Consider the following 18,139-nt stretch of genomic DNA (forward strand, 5'->3'; position numbering starts at 1 on the left):
ACATCCTGCATAGAAGATATTGGCATGCCTAATTTAGTATCATCTGCAAATACTGAGATTGTACTAGATATCCCCTCCTCTAGATCATTTATGAATAAATTAAACAGGATTGGTCCCAGGACAGAACCCTGGGGGACCCCACTTTCCACACCCGCCCAATCCGAGTACTCCCCATTAATCACCACCCTCTGTACTCTCCCCTGGAGCCAGTTCTCTATCCAGGTACTCACCTTATGGTCCATACCTACCTTCCTTAGTTTGTACAGTAATCGTTTGTGGGGAACGGTGTCAAAGGCCTTTGCAAAGTCCAGATACACCACATCCACAGGCTTACCTTTATCTAGGTGGCTGCTCACTTCATCGTAGAAGGTTAATAGATTGGTTTGGCAAGAACGATTTTTCATGAATCCATGCTGATTACTACTTATAATACCAGTTTCATTACTAAAGTCTTGTATGTGGTCCCTTAACATCCCCTCCAAAATTTTGCAGACTACTGATGTTAGGCTGACCGGCCTATAGTTACCCGGGATATATCTCGGCCCCTTCTTAAATATTGGTACCACGTTGGCTTTTTTCCAATCAGCTGGCACCATACCTGTCTGTAAACTATCCTTAAAGATCAAGAATAATGGTCTGGCAATCACCTGGCTGAGCTCATTAAGAACCCTTGGGTGCAAGCCATCCGGTCCCGGGGATTTATTTATGTTAAGTTTCTCTAGTTTAGCTCTAAGTCTATCTTCTGTTAACCATGGCGGCACTTTCTGAGGTGTATTATTGGCCTTACAAGCTGGGTTCGTGTAGCCCCCCGATTCTTTTGTGAAGACTGAAGAGAAGAAATTATTTAACACTTCCGCCTTTTCTCTGTCCTCAGTGGCCATATTTCCCTTATCATCTTTTACGGGGCCAATGTGTTCTGGCCTCGCTTTCTTACTGTTTATATACTTAAAGAACTTCTTAGGGTTCTTTTTACTCTCCTCCGCTATATGTCTCTCGTGTTCTATTTTAGCCGCCCTGATTTCGTCTTTACATTTCTTATTACACTCTTTGTAATGCTTAAATGCTGCCAATGACCCCTCAGTCTTGTATTTTTTGAAGGCCTTTTCTTTAGCACTAATATACATTTTTATGTTGGAGTTTAGCCATCCAGGGTTTATTTTTGCTCTTTTAAATTTATTTCCCTTTGGAATGCACTGGCCAATCCCCCTGTTTAGTATGCTCTTGAAGCACTCCCATTTTTCCTCCGTGTTCTTTGTTTCCAGGGTTCTATCCCAATTGATATTTTCTAGCAGCGAGCGCAGCTTTGGGAAATTGGCTCTTTTGAAATTCAGTGTCCTTATATTACCCCTCAGCTTCCTATTACTGTAATTAATACTGAAACTTATTGACCTATGGTCACTGTTTCCTAAGTTGTCCCGTATTTCTATATCCGTGATCAGGTCTGTATCGTTGGTAATCAGTAGGTCAAGAACCGCATTGTTTCTTGTCGGTGCATTCACCATCTGACCCATAAAATTGTCCTGCAAAACATTTAGGAACTGCCTAGCCTTGGCTGAGTGCGCGGTTCCTTCTGCCCAGTCTATATCTGGATAATTAAAGTCCCCCATTATAATGACATTTCCCATCCTTGCTGCCAATCCTATCTGTAAAAGGAGGGCCGCCTCACCCTCCTCCCTCTGGTTGGGGGGTCTATAGCATACGCCCAATATTAACTTCCCCGCCGTGCCATCCCTTTGAAGCTCTACCCATAGGGATTCTGCCTCATCCATAGCTCCATTATTAATATCATCCCTCATATTTACCTGTATGCTGTTCTTAATATACAGACATACCCCTCCCCCTTTTTTACCTTCTCTATCTCTGCGATAAAGGGAATACCCCTGAATGGTCGCCATCCAGTCATGGGAGCTGTCAAACCAAGTCTCAGTTATCCCCACAAAATCTAAGTCCTCCTCAAACATCAGCTGCTCCAGCTCTCCCATCTTGTTGGCCAGGCTTCTGGCATTGGTATATAAGCCTCCTAATTTTGATGTTTTTAGGCTGCTCTCTTGATTTTTCCCCGTACCCACCCTGGGTATAGGAGCTCCGAACACCCTACCACTAATGCCCCCATTTCTGCCCTCTGAAACTTTCTTTCCACTGGCTAATTCTACATCTGTACCCTCCCCCCCATTCCCTAGTTTAAAAGCCCCTCTAACTTTTTGGCCATCCTCGCACCCAGTACGGCTGCACCCACCCCATTTAGGTGCAATCCGTCCCTACCAAAGAGCCGGTGACCGACTGAGAAGACGGCCCAGTTCTCCAGGAACCCGAAACCCTCCTTACTACACCAGCTCCTCAGCCACTCGTTAACTTCCCTAATCTCCCGCTGCCTCTCTGGTGTGGCTCGAGGTACAGGTAGTATTTCGGAAAATACTACCTTGGAGGTCCTAGTCCTCAACTTAGCGCCTAAGTCCCTGAAATCATTTAGGACACTCCGTCTTCCTCTACCTATGTCATTGGTACCCACGTGTACCATGACAGCTGGGTCTTCCCCAGCCCCACCCAATAATCTGTCCATCCGATCCGCAATGTGCCGAACCCGAGCGCCCGGCAAACAACAGACTGTTCGGCGCACACGGTCTTTGTCACAGATTACACTATCTGCCCTTCTAATAATTGAGTCCCCTACCACCAGCACCTGTCTTTCCTTTCCCTTTCTCCCAGCCTCACTGGAGGAGTTCTTCCCCTGGCAGCTAGGGGCGTCGCTCTGCTCCAGCAATGCTGGTCCCTGACTGGTTTCCCCAACATCACACAACGGGGCGTATCTATTGGGGTGCTCCAGCCCAGGATCAGCCTCCTTGACTTGTTCCCTTCTACCCCTCCTAACTGTCACCCCTCTAAACTGCTCTGATGCCTGCACCTCCGATACTCCGCCCACCTCTGTGCAGACCCCTGCCTGCACCTGACTGGTACAATCCTGGCTCTCCTCCGGTATGGACATTCGTCTCAGTGTTGCCAGCTGCTTCCCTAGATTCAGGACCTGAGCTTCCAGGGAAGCAACGTGCTCACATTTTGCGCATTTGTATTCGCCCTCGATCACATGTCCGAGGAACGCATACATATTACAAGATGTACACCGAGTCGCATCTCCACACCCGCCGGGCATTGTACCTACTAATCTAATCTAATGGGGATTCAGTAATTTAAGTCTATCCTATGTGGCTATTTCCTAGCTTCCTAACGCTACCTTCTCACCCTCTGGTGTTCCGCTACACTCACTTGACACTCAGTTGCACAACACTCACAATCTCACAGCCCGGTCAGTCTCACGACACTCTCAGTCGCACCACCCGGTCAGTCGCACAACACTCCTGTCGCACACACTCACAGTCTCACAGCCTGATTTAGTTGCACCACACTCACAATCGTACAGCCGGTCAGTCGCACAACACTCTCAGTTGCCCAACACTCAGTTGCACAGCCCAGTCAGTCGCACCACACTCACAGTCGCAAGGACACTCACAGTCGCACGGACGCTCACCAGTCGCACGGACGCTCACCAGTCGCACGGACGCTCACCAGTCGCAAGGACGCTCACCAGACGTAAGGACGCTCACCAGACGTAAGGACGCTCACCAGACGCAAGGACGCTCACCAGTCGCAAGGAAGCTCACCAGTCGCAAAGACACTCACCAGTCGCAAAGACACTCACCAGTCGCAAGGACACACACCAGTCGCAAGATGCTCACCAGTCGCAAGGACACTTACCAGTCGCAAGGACACTCACCAGTCGCAAGATGCTCACCAGTCGCAAGGACACTCACCAGTCGCAAGGACACTCACCAGTCGCAAGGAAACTCACCAGTCGCAAGATGCTCACCAGTCGCAAGGACACTCACCAGTCGCTTTTGGAAAGTAGCTTTTGACCACAGGTCACCACTACTAGAAAAGACACCACAGGGCTGCTCTCTGATGTGGATTTTAGAGGCTTCTTTCTTTAACAAAAAAAAGACTGGATTGTGCAGGTGGGGCAGAATGCATCTTTTATAGCAAGAATTGTGCTTCAAATTGAAGCTGTTATTAAGCAGCAAAAGCACCTGTGTGATTAGGTTCTGAAATAAATAGTCATTACCTGATGAAAGTATGCCCACCCAGTTTATTTAATGGACAGATGCCCAGAAATGACATACAATTTATATGTTTTATGAACATATCGCTATACAAAGTTATACTGCCCACTATCAACCACTATACAACAAGCCCGTGTACTGAAAAATCCATTACCCAAAAAAAGTCACTGCCTTGGCACATAATTTTTTTTCATTTCCTGTTGTGACCAACAAATACCATACAGTATGTTGTTTGGTATTTACATTTCTTGTTTTTCAAGCAGTGCTTGAAATAATGGGTTGCTAGAGCAACTTGTCTGAGGCCCATTACATTGATCTAGTACCGCCAACCGTAGTTAGCACCTAAGGAGCTAAAATGTAGTGGGTGAATTCCTAAGCAATAATATTAAAGCCCATGTATGGACAAAAACAACATTCCATTTCCACTTCATAAATTAAAAAAAAGAGTCTAACACATTTTTATTTCTCATAAAATTACACTGTTAAATGTTTTATTCAGAATTAAATTACAAAAATAAATATTAACGGGACGTGTTTTAGGTGGGGGTGGAGTGGGGAGGTCCCAGGTGCCCAGTTAACTAAGTGTAACACTCGCGTTACGAGCCTGTGAGGGGCGGGGACATTCAGGAGGCAGAGAGGGGTGGTCCCAGGTGCAGGAGGTGGAGAGGAGCTGTACTAGAGAATGCAGGCTGCGCTGTGAACGGAGGCGGTGGCGGGCACTGGGCTCTCACTAAAAACAACAGTGATGGGGTGAATAGCGCTCACCAAAACAAAAAGACCACAAGACTGAGTTGTAAAGGATAAATGTCACAATTTATTAAAATGTCACTACAAAAAGCTCCGGTGTAAAGATGGCAAAGAACATCCACAAAACTCCATGGGAGCATGGGCGATGGGACAGGACCTGAAGAGGGAGCCAATGCTGCGGGTGAAGTGTCCAAAACAATTCAAAGGAATGATGACAAGGGCTGTGTGTGTGTAGTGAATGGAGGGTCACCCCAGAGAAGTACCTCACAAGGGAGAAGAGAAGACGATGATCAGAGGTCTCTGCTCGTTCCGGGGGTAGATGGCACCACTGGATGCATGGATGACCCGGCCACCACCACAGAGAGCGCCGGCTTCTCCTGTACTTCCTAGGACTTCGGCCACGCCGGTTGATGACGTCAGCAGCTGGAGCGGGGACACAAACAAACCAGCAGCAGGAGTCCCCTCACAGGTGTGTGTGTGTGTGTGTGTGTGTGGGTGTACTCACTTGGCCTCACTAATGCACCACCCCTGCCAAACATAAATCTGCCCGACAGGTGAAGGTTAGACATCATAGCTAACTAGGCTACTAGTAACGTTTGTACATATATACAAAATGGACAGTGAATGGCCTTTCCAAGGCCGAAGATCCTCCGCAAGCCTGCAAAGGAAAGGGTAAGCACATAGGAACTTAGGCATCCTACATACTTGCAGTGAGATTGCCATCTCCATAGAGGCGACCATCTCACCTGCAGAATCTCTAACTCTAACATTCCCATAGAGATTTCCGATGCTTCCGGACCCTAAGGGCACGCTTGACTCGTCATTCTGTTGTGCACCTGTAATAGACAAAAACAGAACAACTCCTGCCAATCTAACTGACTAACACATTTGCACTGGTTCCATTCGGGAACCATTTGACTAGCAATAGACACAGTCCCTCACAGTTACCAGGGCACGGACTCTTTCCTATCCTAATCAGACCCACAAGTAAGGATGAAGAAATGCGGAGTCCACACGATTGGTGTTCAGTGTCCTTCTTTCTGTAACACCGAGGCAACCAGGGCCGGCGTTAGGGGGGGGCAAACTGGACAAATGCCCAGGGCCCCCGAATGTCCAGGGGCCCCGTGTCACTGTCAGCCAGGGCCGGACCGGGCAGAATCTGATGACAGCGCTGAGTCATCAGATTCACTCACAGACACTAGAAGACATTCCCGGTGTACTTGCCAGCTACACCGGCTCCGCGGCCAATCAGCCTTCTGTTCAGGGGGGGTGTGGGTCACACCCCCCCCTGAGCAGAAGGCTGATTGGCCGCGGAGCCGGTCCGGAAGTCAAGTAGTCAGTGTGTGTCTGTGTGTTCCTTCCCGCGCGGCCGCCGATGATCACTGAAGCCGCTGTAGATGGGAGCTCCTTCAGCCCGACTTCGGGCTGCTCGCGGGGGGGGGGGGGGGGGGCGGCTGCGGGGAGAGAAGGTAAGTGACTGCCACTGCAGCCTGTGTTGAATAGGAGGGGGGTGGGGCGGCTCGGCTGCATATAGAGAGGATTTGATGTCTCCTTATGCCGCTGGATGGATGGATTCTTCTCCTCCCTTCTGCGGCTGCAGGAGAAATATGGAAATATCAATTTCTCTATATGCAGCTGAGCTGTCCCATCCCCCTCCTATTCAACTTCTTTTACTGCCCCCCACAGTGATCTTAGCCCCCCCCCGTGTTCTTAGCCCCCCCCCCAGTGTTGTGATCGTAGCCCCCGTCCCCAGTGATCGTAGCCCCCGTCCCCAGTGATTGTAGCCCCCGTCCCCAGTGTAGCCCCCGTCCCCAGTGATCGTAGCCCCCGTCCCCAGTGTAGCCCCCGTCCCCAGTGATCGTAGCCCCCGTCCCCAGTGATCGTAGCCCCCGTCCCCAGTGATCGTAGCCCCCCTCCCCAGTGATCGTAGCCCCCCTCCCCAGTGATCGTAGCCCCCCTCCCCAGTGATCGTAGCCCCCGTCCCCAGTGATCGTAGCCCCCGTCCCCAGTGATCGTAGCCCCCATCCCCAGTGATCGTAGCCCCCGTCCCCAGTGATCGTAGCCCCCCTCCCCAGTGATCGTAGCCCCCGTCCCCAGTGATCGTAGCCCCCGTCCCCAGTGATCGTAGCCCCCGTCCCCAGTGTAGCCCCCGTCCCCAGTGATCGTAGCCCCCGTCCCCAGTGATCGTAGCCCCCGTCCCCAGTGATCGTAGCCCCCGTCCCCAGTGATCGTAGCCCCCCTCCCCAGTGATCGTAGCCCCCGTCCCCAGTGCTCTTAAACCCCCTGTACTCTTTAGCCCCCCCGTGCTCTTCAAGTCCCCACAGTGCTTTTCATCTCCCCCTATGCTCTCTGGCTCCCCCAGTGCTCTCCACCCCCCTGTGCTCCCTGGCTCCCCCCTAAGTGATTTCCAGTCCCCCCCCCATGCTTTCCATCCCCCTGGTTTTCCCTGCCCACCAACCCCCCCCCCCCAGTGCTATCCACACCCTGCGCCTTCCAACCCCCCTGCAATGCTTTCCAAACCCCCCCCCCTTAATTCTCTCCAGTCCCCCCCCCCCCCTTGCCCTTCAGCTCCTCCAGTGCTATCTGCTTTCCCTGTGCTCTCCAGCCCCCCTAGTGTCCTTCTATATTCTATCATGTCTGCAGTCTCTGACCTTCTCTTGTATCACATCCGCAGTCTCTGGACCATCTCCTGTACTATGTCTGCAGTCTCTGACCATCGCTTGTATCACGTCTGCAGTCTCTGACCAGTTCTTGTATTACGTCTGCAGTCTCTGACCATCTCCTGTATCATGTCTGCAGTCTCTGACCATCTCCTGTATCATGTCTGCAGTCTCTGACCATCTACTGTATCACGCCTGCACTCTCTGACCATCTACTGTATCACGTCTGCAGTCTCTGACCATCTCTTGTATCACGTCTGCACTCTCTGACCATCTACTGTATCGTGCCCTCAGTCTCTGACCATCTCCTGTATCATGCCCTCAGTCTCTGACCATCTCCTGTATCATGCCCTCAGTCTCTGACCATCTCCTGTATCATGCCCTCAGTCTCTGACCATCTCCTGTATCATGTCTGCAGTCTCTGACCATCTCCTGTATCATGCCCTCAGTCTCTGACCATCTCCTGTATCATGCCCTCAGTCTCTGACCATCTCCTGTATCATGCCCTCAGTCTCTGACCATCTCCTGTATCATGCCCTCAGTCTCTGACCATCTCCTGTATCATGCCCTCAGTCTCTGACCATCTCCTGTATCATGCCCTCAGTCTCTGACCATCTCCTGTATCATGCCCTCAGTCTCTGACCATCTCCTGTATCATGCCCTCAGTCTCTGACCATCTCCTGTATCATGCCCTCAGTCTCTGACCATCTCCTGTATCATGTCCTCAGTCTCTGACCATCTCCTGTATCATGTCCTCAGTCTCTGACCATCTCCTGTATCATGTCCTCAGTCTCTGACCATCTCCTGTATCATGTCCTCAGTCTCTGACCATCTCCTGTATCATGTCCTCAGTCTCTGACCATCTCCTGTATCATGCCCTCAGTCTCTGACCATCTCCTGTATCATGCCCTCAGTCTCTGACCATCTCCTGTATCATGTCCTCAGTCTCTGACCATCTCCTGTATCATGTCCTCAGTCTCTGACCATCTCCTGTATCATGTCCTCAGTCTCTGACCATCTCCTGTATCATGTCCTCAGTCTCTGACCATCTCCTGTATCACGTCCTCAGTCTCTGACCATCTCCTGTATCATGTCCTCAGTCTCTGACCATCTCTTGTATCAGGTCCGTAGTCTCTGACCATCTCTTGTATCATGTTTGCAGTCTCTGACCATCTCCTGTACTATGTCCAGCGGGAACACTCTGCAGCCACACCGCACAGCACACCCAAGGTAAGTGGAGGACTGGAGAGAGGAGTGACTTCTACTTAGGGATTTATTTTGCAAATAGGCTGGGCTGGCACTGGCAGCAACAATTTTATTCAAAGAAATCAGGATTTCTTCTGCAAATATACTGGCACTGGCAGCAACAATTTAATTCAAATCAGGATTTCTTTTGCAAATAGGCTGGCCTGGCACTGGCAGCCAGGCATAGCACTAGTCTAGTACAATGCCTGCCAGTGCCTTGTCTGATCTGATGATGTCACTGCCAGGCTATTTGCAGAAGAAATCCTTATTTTTCCTCATTTTTTTGATCATGTGTCATGATGACATTGGTTTTGGTAATTGTCTGACTTTGATGCCAGCCTATTTGCAGAAGAAATCCTGATTTGAATGAAATTGTTGCTGCCAGTGCCAGCCTACCAGGGGCTGATCTGAGGTGTGAAGGTGCAGGAATTGGGGTGACCTGAGGTGTGAAGGTGCAGAAATTGGGGTGGCCTGAGGTGTGAAGGTGCAGAAATTGGGGTGGTCTGAGGTGTGAAGGTGCAGAAATTGGGGTGGCCTGAGGTGTGAAGGTGCAGGAATTGGGGTGTTCTGAGGTGTGAAGGTGCAGAAATTGGGGTGGTCTGAGGTGTGAAGGTGCAGAAATTGGGGTGGTCTGAGGTGTGAAGGTGCAGGAATTGGGCTGATCTGAGGTGTGAAGGTGCAGGAATTGGGGTGGTCTGAGGTGTGAAGGTGCAGGAATTGGGGTGGTCTGAGGTGTGAAGGTGCAGGAATTGGGGCTGTCTGAGGTGTGAAGGTGCAGGAATTGGGGCTGTCTGAGGTGTGAAGGTGCAGGAATTGGGGTGATCTGATGTGTGAAGGTGCAAAGCTCACTTGATTTCTTATTTATTCTATTTAATGTTATTTAATTAAAGCATATTTTCATGTAGTTGTATGTTTTATTTGGCTAAATGATTAAATGCGCCTATATTTTTGGTAGAATATAAAAAAATTTGGGGCCCCACTTTTAGGTTTGCCCAGGGCCACACTTTATCTAAAACCGGCAGCAAGCTATTATTGCTGGAGCCTGAGCAAAGCTTGCCTTACTTGCGGGTGTCTGTAAGAACTCTTCAAGGGTTCCTTCACTCTGGTATCCCTCACTCAGAAGGTAGCAACTCGTACAAAGTTTCCTTCACTCGACAAACTCTGCCTCTTTAAGAGCCGTACTGCTTACTACTGTAACTGCTACCAATGCACCTTGCGACTGCTGCTCAGCTCTGACAACTTGTGTGCATTGTACCTCTGAGATGTGGGTCTCCCTGGTTTGGCAGATGGTTGTGCAGGTTTGCATCACTGGTCCCAGCCCCAGTGGTACTCTTGGCACTCCCTGTCCTCTCCCAAAAGGGATAGCCACTATAGGTGTCAGCAGGTTGGCTTTGTTACGCGAAACGATGTACACATACGTTGCTTTGTGTAGCAGTTAGTGTGGGTGCGCATTGAGATCTGATGTGTTTTCAAGGCGTTCCTTTAATATATATATATATATAAATATATATATATATATATATATATATATATATATATATATATATATCATATCAGCTTCTTATATTTATATATTTATATTTAATTTTCTCTTCTATACACATTCAACCAATGAGCACACTGCTGCTAGTGTTGCATTAAAATAATAAACATTAAACATGTTATACTTCCCTGCTTTGTGCAATAGTTTTAGCAACCTTGATCCTCCACTTCTGTGGTCCCCTGCCGGAGCTCCTGGCTCCTTCCCCCTGCTGAGTGCCCCTATAGGAAGATAGTTTGTGCATGCTTGATTCAGAGCTGGACTGTTTGCATCTATTCAGACACACAGCTTGGCTCGACCCCACTCCCTGCTTTTGGGTTTTGACTGACAGCATCATGAGCCAATGGCTCCCGCCGCTCTCATCCAAGCTTGTGAGGTGGGAGAGAGGAGAAGAGCTGCTGCAGAAGTGCACAGTACTGGACCCAGTTTAGAGAATGCATTAGGCTGGATACACACTGATGCAAATTGGATATGGGTTTCCCCGCATCCAATTTCGCATGACAGGAGACTGTGACCAGCTTTCAATTGAGCCAGTTTACACATCTCCTGGGTGGCCGCGGAGTGGATTGCACAAGGGTCCTGTGTGTCTTTGAACCTGTTTTAGGTCCAAATTCAGGCAAAAATTTAGGCCTGATTCGTCCCTGAAACGAAGAACAGGGGCGCACCGGACCGTTGATGTGAGCACGCACACAGTGTGAACTCAGCCTAAATAGAAAAAAAAAAACCTTTGCAAGAATGTTAAGGGAAAAGTTTACCTTTGGGAACATGTTTGGGAATATGTTCCAGCTCCTGCAGCTGCTCCCTGATCTCCCCTGATCTTCTCCCTGCGACTGCTTAAAAAGAGTGCGGCTGTGCAGGAGTTCTGTGAATAAAAAATCTGCAAATACCAATAGCCTTTGCAGCTGACGGCTTGAAGTTCTCAATGAACTACCAGGGCACTGTAGTAGTTAATTGATTCTTTCTGTCTTTGTGTAACTACCTGCTTGTACGCTGTATGGGCAGAAAGCTTACACTGACAGTCTGCAGGAGCCGTGCATTGCACCCCAAATTTGCTGACCGTGTGTGCAATGCTTTACAGGCTCCCACAAAAAAAAATAGTATAGTAAATGCACTTTTTTTTACCTGCAATAAATATGCATTTATTTATTTCTTTTTTTTAAAGGTGAACTTCTCCTTTATTCCTGAAGTTTAGTATTTTTTTTGAGACACAGCACATTAGCTACATATTGTGTATCCTGTCTCTTGAAAAGGCTTAAAAAAGCTGTTACTTCTCCTCCCATCATGCTGCCTTCACAGCTTCTGGAGTTGTTGATCTTCTGCTACTTTATGGGTTAACAGTAGCTGCTGCTAGTGTGAAAAGTTTCCTCGCTCACCAGCCCAATTTTGCACTCTTCAGCATTCAGATACCTCATAGTTAAATTCTCCCACCACGCATCGTGTAGTGCCCTTCTGACACCCCAAGGCAGAATAGCACCTCCAGAGGCCAGGGATGGACTAGCGTTTGACTCCAGGGCTGAGCCCATGGCTAAAATAGGGTAACTGAGAAAGGATATTGTGTGTCAGTCACTTTTGTTCTTTTAAAGTTTTATTGCAGAACGGCTAAGGAGTGAGGGTTTGGGGTCCCGCATACTATGCATAGCAGATCACTTACAGACTCTCCAGCTCCAGATAAATGCCCAGCTTCATAGCTTTAGAACCTTTAAGCCAACCTGGCAACACTGTAAGCACGTTCCCAAATTTCAGTGCATTCTTCAAGTGAGTCACCAGGCCCTTCTTAGAGATCAGCTTTCCTTCCTGGCTCTCTCCAGCAAGGGCCCTACCCTGGGTCTCCTGCTTGGCACAGCTTCCTCAAGACCAGACAGGACACCTTCAGGACCACTTTAGCACACGTTAGGTCCCAAAATATTTATTGGGTCTGTTGTGGAATCTTTTCCTTTCAGGTACAGATACCTGACACCTATTAGTCAGTGATACCAAATCAGATACAGTATGTAGCTACATAGAGATCAACAAGAGTCAGTAATTTGAATCAAAGTGATCTGAATTTTATTGTTCCGCGTTTGAGATTAACCACTTCAATACCGGGCACTTTCACCCCCTTCCTGCCCAGGCCAAGTTTCCCCTTTTAGCGCTGTTGCATTTTGAATGACAATTGCGCGGTCATGCAACACTGTACCTACACCAAATTTGTGTCATTTTCCCCCCACAAATAGAGCTTTCTTTTGGTGGTATTTGATCACCTCTGGGTTTTTTCCTTTTTGCTAGTGGCACTGATAGCTGCACTGATATGCAGCATTGGTGGGCACTGATAGGTGGCACTGCTGGGCACTGATAGGCGGCATTGATGGGCACTGATAGGTGGCACTGATGGGCACTGATAGGTGACACTGATGGGCACTGATAGGTGGCACTGGTGGGCACTGATGGGCACTGATAGGCTGCACTGATCGGCACTGACGGGCGGCACTGATGGGCACTAATGGGCACTGATAGGCGGCACTGGTGGGCAATAATGGGCACTGGTGGGCAACACTGATAGATGGCAATGATGGGCACTGGTGGGCAGCACTGATAAGGAGGGCACTGGCGGGCAGCACTGATGGGGAGGGCAATGGGGGGCTCCCTGAGCCCTGATTGCCATCCCTGGTGGCCATAGTGGGCATCCCTGGGGTCATAGGTGGGCATCCCTGGGGTCATGGGTGGGCATCCCTGGTGGTTCTAGTCGCTCCTTTACTCGTGCCTGTCAGGCACGAACTAAGGAAAGCCGATCAACGGCTCTTCCTGTTTACTATGTGACCAGCGGTGATTGGCTCTTTACCGAGATCGGAGATGCAGGGAGTCAGACTGACACCTCGCATCATCGATCGCCGGGGGGCGCGCAGAGCTGTATTATCCTGCCGCCGTCATATGACGTCCGGTCAGGATAATACAACCACAATCCCGCCGTCAATTTGCTATAGGGTGGACGGGATGTGGTTAAATATGCAATATGACGTATATAAAATAGGTTTTCTTAAAGATATTGTTTGACCAATCAAAGGTTAGTAAAGACTTCAGCAAGCTCAGAGTTAAAAGTCAATAATTCAGTGTTTGCAACTTTTTGAAGGGGATCTCCCATCAAAGATTTAAAAATCTTGTGGCCATAGTCCCAGACAACCATCTGCCCACCGTCCAGACAAGTTCCTTATTCCTTGCAGAATATTTCAGCAGTCATCAGATTTATTTATTTCTTTTTGGCAAGTGTGCATGTAAAATAAAGAGATTATGCATTTATTTGCATTAAGAAAGCCATATTGTTCTAAGCAGCCATCTTGCCACCTCCGGTCTAACATCGGAGCTCCATCCAGCAGCACTTCCCTAAGGCTCAGCCCAGAGAAAGAGAGTGAGCACATGGCCTGTCCCAACTATTTATATCCTCCTCCAGCATGCACCAGTGGCATAAATCTACTTGATTGGCTGAAGGAAATTAAATAAATATTTATAACATAGTTTTGTTTGAGAAATATCATACTATGATCATTGATACCAGGGACATCTACAGGCAACAATGAGAAATCACAAGCCAACTTAAGCTTAGGGAAAAACCAGGTGAAAGGATACAATCAGTCTGAGTTGACTAGAGCCCAGGAAAAAAACTAAATTCACACAGACAAAGGGAAATCACGTTCTGGGATCTCCACTGCCCATTCACAGAAAACGATGCATTGTGGGAGGAAAGTAATAAGAGATCCCTAAATGGCCGGGGGAGCAGCTCAACGCGCAACAGTTGCTGATAATCCATATAGCATTGGAAGATAGCTGCTCAGGGCAATATCCGGTGGGTAGGGGGCACTGCAGGGAAGATTTTTACAAGCAGAAGCCAGGCCTGCAGGAGATGGGATACACATTATTACATGTAACTAATATGTTCGGTGCTGTAGCCTGTCCAAAAAATTACTAAAGTTCAGCTTTTAAATTGTCTCTTGGAAGTCTTTGGAAGTAGACATTTACAATGTAACTATTTATTGACCGATCCTAATGCACATTTACCAGCTTGTGTCACCACACATTCTAAAATCTATATTATGGTTCATACATTTAACATAATTGACATATCTGCATATAGTTATAGCAGCTTGTATGTAAACTTATTAACTAAAATCTCATAAAGGCATTAACATGGTAATGTCAAAAGTCATTATTTTTTATTGATTGTCTGTTCCCCTGTTAAGAAGATTTGCCCTCTTTGTCCTATTTACTGTTATCACCAAGAGTGAACATGAAAAATATACCAAATTTTGGGTTACCAAAACAGGAATAGAGGAAGAATCTTCCGACTGGGACACTAGTTTTGGAGACACCCCAGGATTCCCTCACTTTGGAGAGATTTCCTCTCACTTCCTGTTTCTGGTATGGGACATGAAGTGAAAGGAAATCTCCCCAATGGAACACAGATGACAAAACTCCTTGACAGGGGGTTATAACCCTCTCCTACGCTATCCAAAATGAAAAATAAAAGTTTTGCCTTTTAGTTCTACTTTAATGCAATAATAACTATATGCTGCCACCAGATGGAGCTATACAACAAGCTATAATTATTGTAGCTACTAGATTTTCACAGTTTTTTTTAGGTTTCTACACAAAGAATTTTATAAGCTATATGTTTAACTACAGAAAGGTCATCAGATTTATTTACCAAATGCAAACAGCAATAATATGCAGTCACCAGCCTGCATATTTATTTTACAATTTTTGTAACATCAGAAAAAGGAATATTGGTTCTATGAGTTAATACACGTTGACACGTATTGTTTAACCACTTGACCTCTGGATGGTTTTACCCATTTCATGACAAGAGCATTTTTTGCTCTTCGGCACTGCGCTACTTTAACTGGAAACTGCTACTACACCCTATTATATTTACTTTCTAATTTCTTATTACATATTCATCATAATGATCAACAGCTGGCAGACTGTGTGTGCAAAATCCAAGTTTAGCTCAGGTCTCTTCCTCCCCTTATAGGCCCCATGCACACAGAACGTCAGAAAAAAACAAGCTGCAAAGCTATTTCTGACGCCAAGAAAAAGCGGTATCAAATACGCACCTTTAGCAGCATTTCGCATTGGCGTCAATGCGCGTTTTGGCGCGTCGGCACTCAGCAGCGTTTTTAAATAAACACAACCCTCTTCTATTTGTGACCATTGATCGCATTTTACTTTTTTTTACATTTTAAAAAACGCCTGACCCTGCTAAAAGCCAATATACAGCGTTAAGCCGCGTTTAGGCGCGTTTAGCAGCGCCAGGCGTTTTTACAGCTTAACGCTGCTGCTCCTGAACGCACTGGCCCAGGGTTTTTTGTTGCAGCTTAAAAACGCCTATGCCACTTGGAGCTTCTAAAAGCCTATGTGTGCATGGAGGCAATAGAATAACATGGAGGGGCGATTTTAAGCTGCAAAAAAAAACATCTGACGCTCCTAACAGCAGCTGCAAAAAGCCCTGTGTGCATGAGGCCTCAAACTTAAGCTAAATAAAACAGGCGCAGCTGGCTCTGTCACTGCTAGCAGTGGGTGATTCCAAGCATCTAGGCACTGATCTGCTCTGCTTTCCGGACAAAAACACAGCATAGTTGTAAAACAAACCCAGTGCCACCCACAGACCTGATAGGCAACCCAACGGCCTATTGAAGGAGCACACATGGCAGGATGAGAACACTGCTCCCGACTGCAAGGTGGTGCCTCAGCGTTGTCACCCTGCAACAGGAAGCTCCCGAACTTCACAACACAGTCACAAAAAATGGTTTGCTTAAAAAAACTGTTTACAGTGAAGCATGATAACAAACATATTGAAAAATACACACTTTCATTAAAAATAAAATCAGTGCTTATTATATATATATATATTTCATATGTAGGCAGGTAGTTAGTTTGCCTGCCACTAGTTGCTTCTGATGCCATTATGACCCAAAAACCTGCATTGTGTGCCGCTCAGGCTCTCTGACTCTCTCTAAACGTCCACCGCTTGGCAGTTAGAGCTGCACGATTCTGGATAAAATGAGAATCACATTTTTTTGCTTAGAATAAAGATCACTATTCTCTCACGATTTTAACATCATCTTTCACATTATACAAAAAATATGAGTAACATCATCTTTCACATTATACAAAAAAATTGGGCTAACTTTACAGTTTAGTTTTTTTAAATTCATTAAAGTGTATTTTTTCCCAAAAAATTGCTTTTGAAAGACAAATACAGTGTGACATAAAACATTGCAACGACCACCATTTTATTCTCTAGGGTCTCTGCTAAAAAAAAAAAAAATAAAAATATATATATATATATATATATATATATATATATCTAATATAATAAAGTGCAAGTGCCTCTGCGTCCAGTCCCTGTGTCCGTGGGATTGCGCTACTGCGCATGTGCCCCATGGACAGCCGTTGGGACTTGGAGCGCAGAGACTGCGGGCGGCTGGGCGAAAATGTTGAAGCGGCGGGCGCCTTCGCCCCGCCCTACTTCAGTCTGTTAGGGCATGAGCTGAGCCCCGTCTCCCCCGTAATTCCCCGCCCAGTCTGCCCGCGCTGCTCTCTGGGAGATGTAGTCCCGGCGCCTCGCTCCCCGGGGAGAAGCCGGCGGTGTCGGGAACTACAACTCCCAGAGTTCCCCCCGCTGGACCGCTCGGCCAGTCTGTGTGTGTGTGTGTGAGAGAGAGAGAGTGTTGAGGTGGGGGGGTGGAAGGTGCGTGGTGCTGAGTGTCAACATGGCAGCCGGGAGACAGACAAAGACGAGTCAGGCGGCTGGGATGTGAGCGGCAGGGGAGCGCAGAGGAGCTCGGGCGAGGAGGGCGGATATCACCACCTGGAGAGGGCCCGCCGCCGACCGGATACAGGGCTGTACACCGCTACTGTACAGGTGAGCGACATCCCCTTCCTCCTGTCATATCATCACACAGGTGAGCGGCCCGACACAACTTCACATCACCGTCACCATGGAGACCCCCCCATTACACAGACAGGTCACCCCCCCTCCCCCATTGTAATCTTACTATATAAAGTACAAGTGTCTCTGCGTCCAGTCCCTGTGTCTGTGGGATTGCGCTACTGCGCATGTGCCCCACGGACAGCCGTTGGGACTTGGAGCGCAGAGACTTCGGGCGGCCGGGCGAAAATGTTGAAGCGGCGGGTGTGCGCGGGCACGCGGCAGGTGCGCGCTCGCACGCGAGAGCCGCTCGGTCAGCTCTGCGCGTGTCCCCGATGTTGCTAGGGCAACAGGGACGCTACATATGTTCTAGCGCCCACTAATTTAACGGGCTTAATGTCTAGTATATATATATATATATATATGCTATATGTTTGGGGTTCTAAGTAATTTTCTAGCAAAAAATACTGATTTTAGCTTGTAAGCAACAAGTGTCAGAAAAAGGCTTAGTCTTTAAGAGGTTAAACTGCCCTCACTTAGGCCCCATTCACACCTGAGCATATCGTTTTCAGGTGTTTTTTTGGCCAATTTTCAGGCTTTTTTTGGGGGCGTTTTTCAGGCGTTTATTTTCTGTGTTTTTTCAGGTGATTTTTGCAGGTGTTTGGAGACAGGCATTAACATCTAACAAAAACGCTTGTAATCTGCCAAAAAATAAAGCTCATATACTTTTTCGAACTTCAGGCGTTTTGCTTCAGGTGACAAAATGCTCATATGTGAACAGGAGCCATTGAAATGAATGGGATTTTGCTTGTTGGGCATTTTGAGACTTCAGAGATGAGCGCTTTACAAGGTGGAAAATGCTCAGATGTAAACAGGGCCTTAACCACTTTAATACAGGGCACTTCCCTCCCTTCCCGCCCAGGCCAATTTTCCC

The sequence above is a fragment of the Pelophylax lessonae genome (assembly GCF_965119305.1).
Source record: "Pelophylax lessonae genome assembly, chromosome: 13".
NCBI lineage: Eukaryota > Metazoa > Chordata > Amphibia > Anura > Ranidae > Pelophylax > Pelophylax lessonae.